Below are 16983 nucleotides of genomic sequence, written 5' to 3'. Positions count from 1 at the left end.
CCCATGGGATTCTCCAGGCAAGAATACTGGAGTGGGTTGCCATGCCCTCCTCCAGGGGATCTTCATGACCCAGGGACTGAACCCACATCTCTGACATCCCCTGCATTGGCAGGCAGGTTCTTTATCACTAGCGCCACCAGCAAGAGTGAGAATCAGAGATGAGTTCCTCAAGAAGCAACTTTGCCCCAGGCACATCAGACAAAAGGACCACTTGTGCAAAGGCCCTGGGGCAGGAGCAGAGCAGCAAGGAGGCAGTGTTGGGAGCAGAGAGCAAGGAGAGTGGTGAGAGTTGAGGAGAGGCAGGAGGCAGGGCCAGACTGCGGTGGGGCCTTGAGTCGGGGAAGAAATGTGAAATGTATCCTGAGGATCAGCAGTGAGATAACATGGGATACTTCTGAGTGGGGAGCCACTCAATCGCACTTGTGCTTTAGGAAGCTTCCTTCCTAAAGAAAGTGTCCCTGATGGGTGTTATGGGCTGAGTAGTGTCCCCTCAAAACCCATATGCTGGGGATTTCCCTGGCAGTCCAGTGGTTAAAGCTCCACGCTCCCAATGCAGGGGGCCTGGGTTCGATCCCTGGTCAGGGAACTGCATCCCACATGCAGCAACTAAGAGCCTTCACACCGCCACTAAGGATCCCGCAGACTGCAATGAAGAGCTCCCACAGAGCAATGAAGACACAGTGCAGCCAAAAAAAACCCCTCCAAAACCCATATGCTGGAGTCCTAACCCCAGTATATCAGAATGTTACTGCGTTTGGAGACAGGACTTTTGAAGAGGTAATTCAGGGCTTCCCTGGTGGCTCCGTGGTAAAGAATTCACCTGCCAATGCAGGAGACACAGGTTCGATCCCTGGTCCTGGAAGATCCCACGTGCCACGTGGAGCAACTAAGCCCGTGCTCCGCAACTACTAGAGCCCACCTTCCACAAGAGAAGCCGGGCCCGCAAGGAAGAGAAGCTCCCTAGAAAAAAAGCCTACATGGCAACGAGGACTCAGCACAAAGATAAATAAGAAGAGATAATTCAATTAAAATAAGATGGACCCTAAACTAATACTTCAGGTGTCCTAACAGGAAGAGGCAATCTGGATGGACACGCAAACACACACAGAGAAGACAGTCGTGTACAAGGAAGGAGAGAGGCCTTGGAAGAAACCACCCTGCCCGCACCGTGGCCTTGGACTTTCAAGATCACAGCAGAGCTGAGAGGAGACATTTACATTTCTGTCGACTAAGCCCTCTGGTCCGTGGCCCTTTGTCACGGCAGCCAGAGCTGACTCATACGATGATGCCACCGAGGCAGCCGCTGTGACCCAGGGTTGGGCTCAGCCTGGCGGTGATGGGCGGATGCGTGCGGCTGGGCGGGGCCTGGACCAGACACATCGCTTTCCCCTAAAGGCTTCGGGTCCTGCGGAGAAGAAGGGCGGAGCTTGGTACTGACTTGGCCACATCTGGAAAAGAAGTCTCCTGCCCGTTTCCCATCACAGCGGGCTCCCCTGAGCCCTGAGCAGACTTCCTCCAAACTGAAGCTTTTCTCCTCCTCATCTCTTAGACACGGTGACTCTGACTTTTCCCCAAAGTGTGGTCACACTGAGAAACGGTTCTTATCAAAAACGATCAGACGGCTTTTCTTCCTCTTGAAGCATATGAGCACTCTCGGGGGTATATAGTTTGTTAACTGCTTTGTGAAAACTTGGCATTTGGATACATCTAGTGGTTTTTATTGTGAACAGTTCTAGAAGCAATACACACACATAACACACACATAACACACATAACTATAAATGTATACATATACACATAACATTTGTGGATTAGGATTTATATAATTATATATTATAACAGTGTCTTACTGAGTTATTAAGATACAGAAAAAATGCATATATCTTAGGGGTACAGCTTGATGAATTTTCACCTGTTTATACTGCTGTAACTCCCCCAGATTGAGGTGTGGACCACCTCCACTCCCCAAAAAGTTCCCCATGTACCTTTGCAGTCAATAATCAGCACCCCTCCACACACATAAAGCAACCACTCTCTGACTTTTCTCACCAGTTAAGTTTTGTCTGTTTTTAACTTCTTACGATGGACTCTTACAGTCTTCAGTTCTTTGTGTCTGGTTTCTTTTACTCAATACAATGTTTTTGAGATGCATCCATGATGTTGCGTTTACTGGCAGCCATCCTTTTTTGTAGCTGAATAATATTCCATTATATGACTGGACCTCAATACATTTAGCTTAACTCCAGTTGATGGACAAGACACAACTTACTCTGAGCAAGACATACATAGGTCATGCTAAATTTCAATTAACAGAAAGTCAGGGACGAGCAGAGGGAAACTTAGAGATCCTGTATTTCAACGTTCTTATTTTGTCCAGAGGCCCAGAGAAGGAAGGGGACTAGCCCAAGGTCGCACAGCTTTGTCAAGGCACAACTAAGACCCAAACCAAGTTGTCATCTGCTTCTCTGGCCAGTCAAGGCTCTTTTATATACATCTTCATATCTCACCATCTCTCTTAAACAAATGCAAAAACATTAATCTTTTGTTTACCAGAGAGACACATCTTTGAGGCGTATAGTGGCAAGGGACTGGGAATTGGTCTGGAGTGTGTGAAAAATAACTTTCTCCCTCTGAAGTCTAACATTTTCCTTGGCAAACGCTGTAAGCCTTTCAAGCCTCTGGCACCTGGCCTTGTCTCTCTGCTTTGAGCTCCGCAGCTTCCCATCTAGAAAGGGAGAGCAGAAAAAGGGCAAAGGCTCATGCTGTCTGGAGGGCACAGAATTGGGCAAAGACAGCCTTGGTGTTGAGCCCCAGCATGGCACCGCGCCTAGCAAGGGTCAAGCAGCGAGAGAAATGGAAGAGAAAGGCCTCACATAGGTAGCTGATGCTTTCTTTAACTTCTCAGGTACTTAGGAGACCCTCCTGAATGGGGCCTCAATATTTGGGGTGTCTGGAGCAGAGGGAGGAACCCAACTTCTGGACCGTCCTGGGTTGGGATCCCTGTTCAGTGAGCTACATGACCTTAGATGAATCATCTCCCCACTCTGAGCCTCTGCTTCTTCCTTTGCAAGTTGGGGAGAGTCCTTCCTACAGGGAAAGTTCAAGGACTCAGTGAGAAGGCAATGGGGGCGAGGAGATGGGTCGGGCTGATTTACGTTCCCCTTTCTACAGCCGATGGCGAAGAAGACTCCAGGCTGTACCAACTAACCGACCTGCCAAGTTACGAAAGCCTTCCCACGCCCCCATCCCAGATCCGAGATCTGGCAGCTTGCACACGTCTGTCCACAATTCCTCTCTGTCCAGCTCCAGGACAAGCAAGCCTGCACCGTGGTGGAGGGACATGGTTATTCTCCACGAGAATCAGGGACTGTGTCTCTGGGGCTTTCCTGGCAGACAGATGCAGCTCGCCACATGACTTGGGCAAGTGTCTTCCTCTTGGCAACTGTCTATAGCTGTAGTAGTAATTTGGGATTAAATAAGTCCCCCTATACTGCAAGCTCATCAACAGGATTAAGTGAAGTAATGATCGCAAAGCCCTTAACACAGAGCCCTGTTAAAAAGAGACAGCAGGGACTTCCCTGGTGGTTCAGTGGTTAAGACTGTGCTTCTAATGCTGAGAATGCAGGTTCAGCCCCTGGTCAGGGAACTAACATCCCACATGCCTCGTGGCCAAAAATTCAACACATAAAACAAGCAATGTTGTACCAAAACCAATAAAGACTTTAAAACAAATGGTCCAAAAAAAAAACATTATAAAGAAAAAATAGATAAGACAACACACCCAAAATGTGCTAAGTTCCCTGTTACCAAACAAGACTTAAATATAACTGAGTCACAGCTTCAGCCTCCCTAGGAACGGCTTTAAACCAGTCAGTCCGGAATTACCTGGTTAGCACGAGTGACATACTCTGTCTAATCAAAGCCTGCTGTCCCCTCAAGGAAAGGCGACTTTGCCACTAATGAACAGCTTTTTGCGAGTCTCACCTCCTTGCCCCATCCTCTTCTGCCTATAAACGTCTTTCATTTTGTACAGCTCCTGGGAACTCTTTTCCATTTGCTAGTTGGGATGCTTTCTGATCCATGAATAATTGAATACGGCCAATGAGATCTTTAAATTAACTCCACTGAATTTTTTTGTTTGTTTGTTTTTAACAGCCCGGATGAAGCGCAGTGGTTAAAAGAATGGGCCTGGTTTTCTGTCTGGGTTCAAATCCTGTCTCCATCACTTCTTAGCCGAGTAACCTTGGAAAACTCTCCTAGGCTCTTGGGGCCTCAGTATCCTCCTCTGTAAAATGGGACTATGGCTAGACCCCGGGAGAAGGAAATGGCAACCCACTCCAGTATTCTTGCCTGCAAAATCCCAGGGACGGAGGAGCCTGGCGGGCTATAGTTCAAGGGGTGGCAAAGATTCGGACACAAATGAGCGGCTGAGCTCCCAGTACACGTGACTAGACACCCACCTCGCAGAGTGAGTGAGTAGCACCAACAAGGAAACGGGCGTGAAAAAACGGGTCGAAACTGAACAAATGTTAGGGAACAGTAGGACATGAACAAGACCCGAGTGGGCTGCCAAGCACAGCGTACGATGGAAGTTTCATCAGTTATAGTTACAGCAGCAGCTGGATTCTCTCCCGCTACAGCAGCGGGAGGCCCTTTTATATTTTTAAAATGATTCTCTTTCTAAGAGGGGCAATGCGGCAACTAGAAAGCCTGTGGACTCGGGGTTCAGACTGTGGGTGGACACTGAGCAGGGCCACCCCCTCTCTGAGCCTCACTTTCCTCCTCTGGATTAAAATGCGCCGTCTGTGCAGGGGGCCCCTGAGGGTGAGGTGACACAGGGGCCCAGCCTCGCCGCCCCCCCTCTGGCCCAGACTCAGCCTCCCCGAGGGGGGAGCTTCCTGGTCTGCCTTTGTGTTGGGGTTGTCACGGGAGTGGAAGTTTGGCTCAGGAGCACAGATGGCTCCAGGCCATTAAGGGAATGCTGGTGTGTGTTTACTGCTCGGCAGGCTCAGCCAGCGTCCTGCTCTTCTGCTTTCTGCACACGGAGAGGAAGGCACAGCCTTCGGTGCCAGGAGGCAATCAGGATTCCTGGCTCCCCTGCCTTCCTCTGGCTGACCAGAAATAGGGCTCAGGGGGCTGCTCCAGGGAGAGGCAGGGCTTTGATCTCAGATGGACCTGGACTGATTCTGTCCCATACATTTAAAGTATGCTTTTCAACTGTGTTGTTGGAGAAGACTCTTGAAAGTCCCCTGAACTGCAAAGAGATCAAACCAGTCAATCCTAAAGGAAATCAACCATGAATATTCACTGGGAGGACTGATGCTGAAGCTCCAATGCTTTGGCCACCTGTTGCAAAGAGCCGACTCATTGAAAAACACCCTGATGCTGGGAAAAATTGAAGGCAGGAGGAGAAGGGGACGGCAGAGGATGAGAAGGTTGGATGGCATCAGCAACTCAATGGACACGAGTCTGAGCAAACTCCGGGAGATGGTAAAGGACAGAAGAGCCTATCATGCTGCAGTCCATGGGGTCGCAAAGAGTAGGACAGGACTTAGCAACTGAACAACATACATTTCTTAGGCAAGTGCCTTCAAGCTCTGATCCTACGTTTTGATCTTTCAAATGGAGATAACCATAGTCCTTACCTTTGTTACGGGGCGCCCTTCTCGTGCAGAGTCAGGGTGTCTTCTATTCTTGTTGTCACAGATGAAGACAGGCCTGGTGTCACCTTCTGACCAGGAGCACAGCCAGGCCTCCTCCACAGCTGCAGGGAGTGCGGCGGGATGTGTGCACTTGACAAGGTCCACCGAGCGCTTGACACAGAGCACGTGCCCACAAGAGCTTGTTCCTGCTCCTCCAAATCTCTAAGGCAGGTCTGAGATGCCCCAGAATGTCTTTGGACATTGTGGTCATTATTGCTTTCTGCTCAGCCCCTTCCAACTCCCAAGGGCTTCAGGTCTCCTTCCCCCAGGGCAGCCCCATGAGGTCTTGTCACCTCGCAGAGGAGGAAACTCAGCAGGGAGACTCTCACCAGGGCAGAGCCACCAGGGGATAGCAACTGTACCCTCTTCATCTGCTTCCCGTCCATCATTCATTCATTCAGCAAGTATTTAGTGAGTGTGTACCGTGTGCTGTGGCCGTGAAGTAGTTGACAGGACTGATCATCTTGGCTGATGGAGTTTATTGTCTAGATGGGAGAGAGGGACATGAGTAAATGAATTAACAACACAAGGAGTTTTTAATAACAAATTTACAGCCCAGGCCCCAGGCATTTCTGCTGGCCGCCCCCCGCCGTCCCCCCCGCCCCCCCTCCACCCCACACCGCTCCCAGTCTCAGGAGTGGCAGAGTTTTCTGGAAAAGCCCATCTTTCTAAAGCCTCAGCTCCTCCCGACAGTCACTCTAAACTGCACTTCTAAAGAGTGTCCAGCAGGAGCGCCGTCTCCACCAGCAGATCTATGGATCTGCTTTTTTTTTTTTTGCCATGCCTTGTGGGTTGTGGGGTCTTAGTTCCACAACCAGGGACTGAACCCATGCCCTAGGCAGCAAAAGATTGGAGTCCTAACCACTGGACTGCCAGGGAGTTCCCTGGATCTGCTGTTGATCCAGGTGGGCATGGGGAGTGTTGGTGAGAAACAGATTTGTTCCCTCCTCCTCCTCTCTGGACTTCCTATTTCCTCGACCCTCAAAAACTTTGTTGTTCAGTCACTCAATCGTGCCTGACTCTGTGCGAGCCCATGGACTACAGCATGCCAGTCTTCCCTGTCCTTCACTCTCTCCCAGAATTTGCTCAAAGTCATGTCCATTAGGTTGATGGTGCCATCCACCTATCTCATCCTCTGTCGCCTTGGAGGGCAGGAGATGCCCAGACAAGCTCCAGAGGACCCTTGTGCCTGGGGTTTGGGTTGTGGAGGGTAGCACTGGAAGGCCCTTGGTGACTGCAGATATGCAAAGAAGATGGATCTCCAACACATATGTCTCTCTTAGAATTCAGGGAGCCCAAGGCTGTGCAGTGCTGGAGTGGCCAAGAGGAGATACCCCATGCCCGAGGTCAGGGGTGGGGGCTGTGCTTTGCTGGAGCAGCCGTGAAGAGATATCCCACATCCAAGGTAAGGGAAACCCAAGTAAGACGGTAGGTGCTGCGAGAGGGCATCAGAGGGCAGACACATTGAAACCACAATCACAGACAACTAGCCAATCTGATCACACAGACCACAGCCTTGTCTGACTCAGTGAGACTAAGCCATGCTGGTGGGGCCACCCAAGACGGGCGGGTCATGGTGGAGAAGTCTGACAGAATGTGGTCCACTGGAGAAGGGAATGGCAAACCACTTCAGTATTCTTGCCTTGAGAACCCCATGAACAGTGTGAAAAGGCAAAATGATAGGACACTGAAAGAGGAACTCCCCAGGTCAGTAGGTGCCCAATATGCTACTGGAGATCAGTGGAGAAATAACTCCAGAAAGAATGAAGGGATGGAGCCAAAGCAAAAACAATACCCAGTTGTGGATGTGACTGGTGAAAGAAGCAAGATCCAATGCTGTAAAGAGCAATGTTGCATAGGAACCTGGAATGTTAGGTCCATGAATCAAGGCAAATTGGAAGTGGTCAAACAGGAGATGGCAAGAGTGAATGTCGACATTCTAGGAATCAGCAAACTAAAATGGGCTGGAAGGGGTGAATTTAACTCAGATGACCATTATATCTACTACTGTGGGCAGGAATCCCTTAGAAAGAAATGGAGTAGCCATCATGGTCAACAAAAGAGTCTGAAATGCAGTACTTGGATGCAATCTCAAAAACGACAGAACAATCTCTGTTCATTTCCAAGGCAAACCATTCAATATCACGGTAATCCAAGCCTATGCCCCGACCGGTAATGCTGAAGAAGCTGAAGTTGAATGGTTCTATGAAGACCTACAAGACCTTTTAGAACTAACACCCAAAAAAGATGTCCTTTTCATTATAGGGGACTGGAATGCAAAAGTAGGAAGTCAAGAAGCACCTGGAGTAACAGGCAAATTTGGCCTTGGAGTACAGGATGAAGCAGGGCAAAGGCTAATAGAGTTTTGCCAAGAGAACGCACTGGTCATAGCAAACATCCTCTTCCAACAACACAAGAGAAGACTCTACACATGGATATCATCAGACAGTCAACACCAAAATCAGATTGATTATATTCTTTGCAGCCAAAGATGGAGAAGCTCTATACAGTCAGCAAAAACAAGACCAGGAGCTCACTGGGGCTCAGATCATGAACTCCGTATTACCAAATTCAGACTTAAATTGAAGAAAGTGGGGAAAGCCACTAGACCATTCAGGTATGACCTAAATCAAATCCCTTATGATTATACAGTGGAAGTGAGAAATGGATTTAAGGGACTAGATCTGATAGACAAGAGTGCCTGATGAACTATGGATGGAGGTTCATGACATTGTACAGGAGACAGGGAGCAAGACCATCCCCAAGAAAAAAAAAAGCAAAAAAGCAAAGTGGCTTTCTGAGGAGGCCTTACAAATAGCTGAGAAAAGAGAAGTGAAAAGCACAGGAGAAAAAAAAAGATATACCCATTTGAATGCAGACTTCCAAAAAATAGCAAGGAGATATAAGAAAGCCTTCTTCAGTGATCAATGCAAAGAAATAGAGGAAAACAATAGAATGGGAAAGACTAGAGATCTCCTCAAGAAAATTAGAGATACCAAGGGAACATTTCATGCAAAGATGGGCTCGATAAAGGACAGAAATAGTAGGGACCTAACAGAAGCAGAAGATATTAAGAAAAGGTGGCAAGAATACACAAGAACTGTACCAAAAAGATCTTCACAACACAGATAATCACGACAGTGTGATCACTCACCTCGGGCCAGACATTCTGGAATGTGAAGTCAATAGGGCCTTAGAAAGCATCACTACGAACAAAGCTAGTGGAGGTGATGGAATTCCAGTTGAGCTATTTCAAATCCTAAAAGATAATGCTGTGAAAGTGCTGCATTCAATTTGTCAGCAAATTTGGAAAACTCAGCAGTGGCCACAGGACTGGAAAAGGTCAGTTTTCATTCCAATCCCAAAGAAAGGCAATGCCAAAGAATGCTCAAACTGCCACACAATTGCATTCATCTCACACGTGGCTCAGAGGTTAAAGCATCTGCCTGGAATGTGGGAAACCCGGGTTTGATCCCTGGGTCGGGAAGGTCCCCTAGAGAAGGAAATGGCAACCCACTCCAGTACTCTTGCCTGGAGAATCCCATGGAGGGAGGAGCCTGGTAGGCTACAGTCCATGGGGTCGCAAAGAGTTGGACACGACTGAGCGACTTCACTTTCTTTCTTTCACACGCTAGTAAAGTAATGCTCAAAATTCTCTAACCCAGGCTTCAACAGTACATGAACCGTGAACTTCCAGATGTTCAAGCTGGATTTAGAAAAGGCAGAGGAACCAGAGATCAAATTGCCAACATCTGCTGGATCATCGAAAAAGCAAGAGAGTTCCAGAAAAACATCTACTTCTGCTTTATTGACTATGCCAAAGCCTTTGATTGTGTGGATCACAATAAACTGTGGAAAATTCTGAAAGAGATGGGAATACCAGACCACCTGACTTGCCTCTTGAGAAACCTGTATCCAGTCAGGAAGCAACAGTTAGAACTGGACACTGAACAACAGACTGGTTACAAATAGGAAAAGGAGTACGTCAAGGCTGTAAATTTTCACCCTGCTTATTTAACTTATATGCAGAGTACATCATGAGAAATGCCAGGCTGGATGAAGCACAAGCTGGAATCAAGATTGCTGGGAAAGAAATATCAATAACCTCAGATATGCAGATGACATCACCGTTATGGCAGAAAGTGAAGAGGAACTGAAGAGCCTCTTGATGAAAGTGAAATAGGAAAGTGAAAAAGTTGGCCTAAAGCTCAACATTCAGAAAACTAAGATCATGGCATCTGGTCCCATCACTTCATGGCAAATAGATGGGGAAACAGTGGAAACAGTGGCTGATTTTATTTTTCTGGGCTCCAAAATCACTGCAGATGTTGAAATGAATCACTGCCGCCATGAAATTAAAAGACACTTACTCCTTGGAAGGAAAGTTATGACCAACCTAGACAGCTTATTAAAAAGCAGAGACATTACTTTGCCAACAAAGGTCCGTCTAGTCAAGGCTATGGTTTTTCCAGTAGTCATGTATGGATGTGAGAGTTGGACCATAAAGAAAGCTGAGCGCTGAAGAATTGATGCTTTTGAACTGTGGTTTTGGAGAAGACTCTTGAGAGTCCCTTGTTCTGCAAGCAAATCAAGCCAGTCAATCCTAAAGGAAATCAGTCCTGAATACTCATTGGAAGGACTGATGCTGAAGCTGAAACTTCAGTACTCTGGCCACCTGACGCAAAAAACTGACTCATTTGAAAAGACCCTGATGCTGGGAAAGATTGAGGGCAGGAGGACAAGGGGGTAACAGGATGAGATGGCTGGATGGCATCACCTACTCAATGGACATGAGTTTGAGTAAACTCCAGGAATTGGTGATGGATAGGGAGGACTTGCGTGCTATAGTCCATGGGGTCTCAAAGAGTCGGACACGACTGAGCGACTAAACTGAACTGAAGGCATTTTCTATCCGGCACTGCTCTCCCCCAGCCGTCTCATTTGCTAAAGGCAGAGCTTCTGGCCAGCAGCCCGGTCTTGGGGTCGGGGGGGAAGATACCTTCAAGGAGGTGGCAGACCTGCCTCTCGGCTGCTCCTGACCGGTGGGGACAGAACAATGGCCTGGGAGTTAGAAGACCTGGCTGCAGGCTTACTGGCTCCTAGGGTCATTACTGCAAAGAAACGTAAGTCAGTGTGAGATGCAGAAACCGTGTTCATTTTAGAGGGATTGTGTGAGGGCTTGCAGCTTTCCCATAGTCTGGCTACCAGGCTACAGGGAACTGAAGTTGTGGACAGAATTCCAGCCCTACAGTGACATTTATTAAGCAACAATTATGAGCAAGCAGGCCCCAAAGAGTTCATGCAACATGATATTAATTCACGAAGTCTTAGGGACTTTCTGGTGGTTGGTACACCTTCCACTACAGGGGGCACGGGCTGGATGCCTGATTGGGGAACCAAGGTCCCACATTGCTATGGGGTGTGGCCAAAAATTAAAAAGAAAAAAATCAATAAATCTTAGACAGAGGTAAGAATATTCCAGAGCCACATTCTGCAACTATTAAGAGTCCCCATCAGGCAACCAGAATCTCCCTACATCAGTGGCTGGATACAGAGCCATCTGGAGAGCTCATGGAGTCTCACCCCTCTTCCTGCTAGGGGAGGGAGTGTCTCTAAAACATTTTAGCCAAGCTACATACACTCAATAACAGCAAATTCATCAACAAGTGCCTGTTGCTAGCAACCATTAAGCTGGCTGACAAGCCACTGATTTCACCTCTGAAAAACCACTGATTTTTAAGTCATTATGTGAATTAGCAAAATCTCTGGTGTTGATCAACACCAAAGATAAAGCTTTTGTCCAAGTGGCTGCTGGAGCCAGCGAGGCCTTCTTGGAGGGGATGCCGGCTGGACCGTGCATTCCAGACTAAAGCAACTGAAAACTACTCTGGAACTGCAGCTTCGACACGAACATAGGCTCCTATCCCATCGTCATCTCTGAAGTGCTTTAGACTTGACATCATGGTGGCAAGCTCCTGACAGCGCCCCCACTGGCTCTCTCCATGTCCCCATCTCTAAGGTCACTCCTGCCCCAGACACTTGTCACAGACTCTGGCTCTGGGGCAGACCCTTGGGCAGGGCTCTTCCTGGCTCCCTGCAGACAAGTCTGTGCATTTTTCAATACCTGCCTTCCTTCCTTCCTCCCCCACCCCCATTGGCAATATTACTGACGCATAACACTGTATTCGCTTTGAACTCTGGTGGCCTCACCTGCAGCAGCTTGAAGCAGGGGTTTGGTTCCCAGCCCAGAGACTGAGGTTGGGTCTCAGCAGTGGCAGCATCGAATCCTAGTCACTAGACCAGTGGGGCTTCCCAGGGGGCGATAGTGGTCAAGAACCCACTTGCCAGTGCAGGAAACACAAGAGACGTGCGTTTGATCCCTGTGTTGGGAAGATCCCCTGGAGGAGGGCAGAGCATCCCACTCCAGGATTCTTGCCTGGAGAATCCCATGGACAGAGAAGCCTGGCAGGCTACAGTCCACGGGGTCGCAAAGAGTTGGACATGACTCAGCCCGTGCACAAGCAAAAACAGACTATAGTGGTCAGTATAAAGGCCCTGGCCCCTCAGCTTTGCAGGAAAAAATCCCACAAAGACAGAAAGGAGAGAAACAAGTCAAGTGTTTATTAGGAGGAAAAAGAATACGTGCGGCTGGACACACAAGTGAACTCAGACAGTCGCACCCTCATGGAGGTACTCTGAGTCACTTATATGCAGCATTTTTTCCAGGTTTCCTTTGGCCAATTATCTGGCCTTGCCTGGCTCTGAGCCCATGTTTGGTTCATCTCAGGATCCTCCCACTTGTGCCTGCATGCCTCTCAGTCAAGACAGATTCCACCAAAGGGGCCTATGGGTAGGTAGACTTAGCATCACTCCCCTTTTGACCTCCTTGGGGCCTTTCTGTGCAGGAGTAGCTGGGGAATGAGAGTGTAGTCTCTTTCTCCTGACTCCGAGAACAAAACGTATGTGGTCTCCTATCTTCTGTCCAGGCAGGGCCCAGCCTCCTCCTCTGACTGTCTTGGTATTCTTGTCTCAGAGTATCGATCTGAGGGATCGATACAGGGAATGAAATCTCCAAGTGCTTCACCCTGCGGGGCCCATCTACCTCCCGCCTCCGTTTCAGGCGTACAACATAATGATTCAATATTTGTATGTATTGTGAAATGATCACTGCAGTAAGTCTAGTGAACTTTCATCACCAGTTACAATTCTTTTCTTGTGATGAGAGCTTCTAACACTTACTCTCCTAGCAACTGTCAAATATGGAACACAGGGTTACTAACTATGCGTCACCACACCTTACATCCCACGACTTTCTTAGTGTACACACTGGAGATTTGTACCTTTTGGTGCCCTTTGCTCATGTCTCCCACCTCTCAACACCCCCACCTCTGGAAACCACTGATTTCTTCTCTGTATCCACGAGCTCAGTTTTGTGTGTTTAGACTCCACATATAAGTGAGATCGCACAGTATTTGTCTTTCTCTGGATTATTTCACTTAGCACAGTGCCCTCGAGGTCCATACATGCAGGGGTAAATGGCAGGATTTCCTTCTTTTTAAAATGTATTTATTTATATTTTGGCTGCTCTGGGCCTTCCTTGCTATTGTGCGGGCGTCCTCTAGTTGTGGCAAGCATAGGCGACTCTTAGACGCAGTACGTGGGCTTCTCAGGGGGGTGGTTTCTCTGGCTGTGGCACACAGGTGCTAAGCATACGGGCTGAGTTGTCCCCAGGCAAGTAGGGTCTTCCTGGACCAGGGATTGAACCTGCGTCCCCTGCATTGGCAGGTGGACTCCTATCCACGGGACCACCAGGGAAGTCCAAGATTTCCTTCTTCTTATGGCTGAATAATATTCCATTTTGTGTGTGTGTGTGAGTGAGGCAGAGATATGTCAATAATGTATATATATATATAATATATATATATATCTCACATATCAGTATCACATTTTCTTTATCCATTCACTCACTGATGGACACTCAGGCTGTTTCTAACTCTTGGCTATTGTCAGTAATGCTGCAAGGCACATGGGGGCGCAGGAATCTTTTCCAATCAATGTTTCTGCTTCCTTCAGATAAATACCCAAATGTGGAGTTGCTGTATTCCTGGGTAGTTTTTATTGTTTGAGGGCCTCCACCCTGTTTTCCAAAGAGGTTGCATCAAATTACACTCCCGCCAGTAGCTCCCGAGGCTTCCCTTTTCTCTACGCCCTTCCTGACCAACACTTGGAGTTTCTTGTCTTTTGGGTGATAGCCACTCCGTCCTGGCTTTGATTTGCATTTTCCTGATGATGAGCGATGTTGAGTATCTTTCCATGTACCTGTTGGCCATCGATAAGTCTTCTTTGGAAGACCGCATGTTCAGATCCTCTGCCCATTTTTAAATCGGAGTCTTTGTTCACACCTTTCATTTTGGCGACAGCAGCCCTGCCAGCCAGTTGGGCTTCCCTCTGCCGAGAGGTCACCGTTTCTCCTCCAAAGGCCTCCATCCCAGAGTGCTTATCCTGGGGACAATGTGTCTGCTGCTGGAAGAATCAAGCCTTATCCCCAACACTTGTTCAACTGGTCATTTGCACAGTAACAATTTGCGGGGCTATTTTTCATGTGTCGGCGACGGTGCCAGTGTTAGTTTCTGTCTCTCCAGTTAGACCATTTGCTGCGCCTTCTGGGCCTAGTGCATCCTGGGGCTCAGGAAATATCGCAGTAGTGTGTGGATGAATGGCAGGAGAGGAAAACCTGGTTCAGGGCTGTGGATGCCTGAGCAGAAGCACGGCTACAGAAGCAGCATGGCCTCTCCCTGATGCTTCCTTGGCCCCTCTATTTAACGCTTCTCCCGGGTTGGGTTAAGCCTTGAGAGACAGGATGAATTAACTGCAAGGCTTCCTTCTCTGGCTGAGAGCCCTGTAAGAGTGACTTCAGTTAGCTGATTGCCAGAGCGAGAGGTTCTTTTCCTTGCCTGACTGCCCTGGGATTCTGAAAAGCTGAGACCTGGTGCCACTGCAGTGGTTGAGGGAGACAGAGGGAAAGACATTGAAAGGGCAGATGGAGAGAGCGAGTCAGAGCCAGCTAACATCCGCTGAGATTTCCCTCCGTCTCAGCCAAGCTTGGAGGGAGACTTAGAGATGGAAGGCTGAAATATAACCAGGCCCTTGCCTTTAAGGAACTTGGAGTCTAGACCATGGACCAGCAAACTCCAACCAGTGGGCTGACTCTGGCCCATGGACTGCTCTTGTAAATAAAGTTTTATTGGAACACAGCCAGGCTCATTCATTTGAGTACTGTTTACGGCTGTGTTCTGGGCTTCCCAGGTGGTGCTAGTGGTAAAGAACCCACCTGCCGATGCTGGAGACATAAGAGATGCGCGTTCAATCCCTGGGTTGGGAAGATACCCTGGAGAAGGGAATGGCAACCCACTCCAGTATTCTTACCTGGGAAATCCCATGGACAGAGGACGTGGCGGGCTACAGCCTGTAGGGTCGCACAGGTCAGACACGACTGAAGTGACGTATGACTGCACGCATGCACGCATGGCTGCTTTCACTCAATGACAGCATTGAATATTTGCAACAGGAACTGTATGTGGCCATCAAGCCTAAAAGATTGACAGTCTGCAGGAAAAGGGAAGGTCTGCCAGGCCCTGGGGCAGAGCCCAGGCAGACATGCAGTCAGAAAGAGAAGCAGAGAGAAGCGTGGGGGAAGTGAAAGTACATGCAGCTGGAAAACCGGGGAGAACAGGATACACCTGCCTTGTGATGTGATGCGGGGCCAGCAGTTCCCCAAATATCCCACTTGCCATCCTTTGCCAGGACGAAACCCCACTATCCACAGCCTGTTCCTTTGGCATGATCAGTGCTTTTGAACATGCTGCTGGGGAGAGTCATTCACCCTCAACTCACACCCTGACTGTGGATTAGCCGACGAGATCGGGCAGGAGGAGGCAAGGCTGCCCGGGCTTTCCGAAGTCTGGAAGACGGGAGGGGGAAAGTCAGCAGCATTATAAGCCAAAGCAGCCGTGTTTATCAGAGATGAGCCCGCTGCGAGGGTGTCTCTGAGACTGCGGTTTCTGAAAGGTGGGGTCGCAGGTGTGACTTAGGGGTCACTTGCCCCCTAAAAGCAGAGCTGCCCTTCCTGCTCCCCCAAACCTTGCAGACTGCCTCCGTACATGCAGGTGTGGACACCCAGATCTGCACACGTGTGCACACTTGCATACATCTGGTGCACTAGTGTGTGTTAGGGATGTGTTCACATTTTGTCTCAGGGGTGGTGGCGGGTAAACTTTATACTTCATAGTCAACAAGAGTCTGAAATGCAGCTGACTCATTAGAGAAGACCTGGGAAAGATTGAGGGCAGGAGGAGAAGGGGACGACAGAGGATGAGATGGTTGGAGGGCATCACCAACTCAATGGACATGCGTTTGAGCAAGCTCCAGGAGATGGTGATGACAGGGAAGCCTGGCGTGCTGCAGTCCATGGGGTTGCAGAGTTGTACACGCCTGAGCAACTGAACAACAACTTTAAGACAAAGGTTTCAAAATTATCAATACAAATTTAGGTATACAAGTACATATGTTTTCAGAGGTTTAAAAATGGACAAATACCAGAAACATCACAAAAGCTAGAAAATTCATATATATTTTATTAACTCCCTGATATTATTGCAAATGAGTTTTCTACTCTTTTTTTGGGGGGGGGATGCTGTAAACTGTGACAGGCTCTTCAATCCTCTATTTCAAAAAGAAAAATGCATCCCTATGCCCATAGCAGCACTATTCACAATAGTCAGACGTGGAAACAACCCACGTGCCCATCAGCAGATGAATGGACAGAGATGCGGCGCATGTGCACAGTGGAGTACTATTCAGCCACAAAAAGAATGGAGGCAGGCCATTTTCAGCAACATGATGGGCCTACAGATTATTGCACCAAGTGAAGCAAGTCAGAAAGAGAAAGACAAATACCACGTGACATCATTTATATGTGGAATCTAAAATAACGACAGAAAGGGACGTGTCTATGAAACAGACTCACAGACAGAGAGAGCAGTCTTGTGATTGCCAAGGAGGTGGGAAGCTGAGGTTAGCAGGCACAGGCTGCTAGACTGAGTGAACAGCAAGGTCCTCCTGTGCAGCAAGGGAGCTACTTTCAGTCTCCTGTCATTAAACCATAATGGAAAAGAATTTTTGAAAAGAATGTATGTACACATATATGTATAACTAAATCGCTTTGCTATACAGCAGACATTAATACAACATTGTACATGAACTATACTAAGATGAGTAAAAC

The 16983-nt window shown here is 48.3% G+C and overlaps 1 long non-coding RNA gene across 1 annotated transcript; it reads right to left on the bottom strand.

Annotated features, from left to right (window-relative positions):
• Nucleotides 1–5646: 5646 nt before the first annotated feature.
• LOC123331007 lies at nt 5647–15965 on the bottom strand. The gene is made up of 3 exons (XR_006547387.2): nt 15129–15965; nt 10702–10813; nt 5647–6187 (listed from the first exon to the last, which is right to left on the bottom strand). It is a non-coding gene; the product is annotated as an uncharacterized LOC123331007 (long non-coding RNA).
• Between the last annotated feature and the right edge of the window lie 1018 nt (nt 15966–16983).

Source organism: Bubalus bubalis, chromosome 21, assembly GCF_019923935.1.
Source record: "Bubalus bubalis isolate 160015118507 breed Murrah chromosome 21, NDDB_SH_1, whole genome shotgun sequence".
NCBI lineage: Eukaryota > Metazoa > Chordata > Mammalia > Artiodactyla > Bovidae > Bubalus > Bubalus bubalis.
The sequence above is the reverse complement of the archived record's forward strand: the minus strand, read 5'-3'. Positions and strand labels throughout refer to the sequence as shown.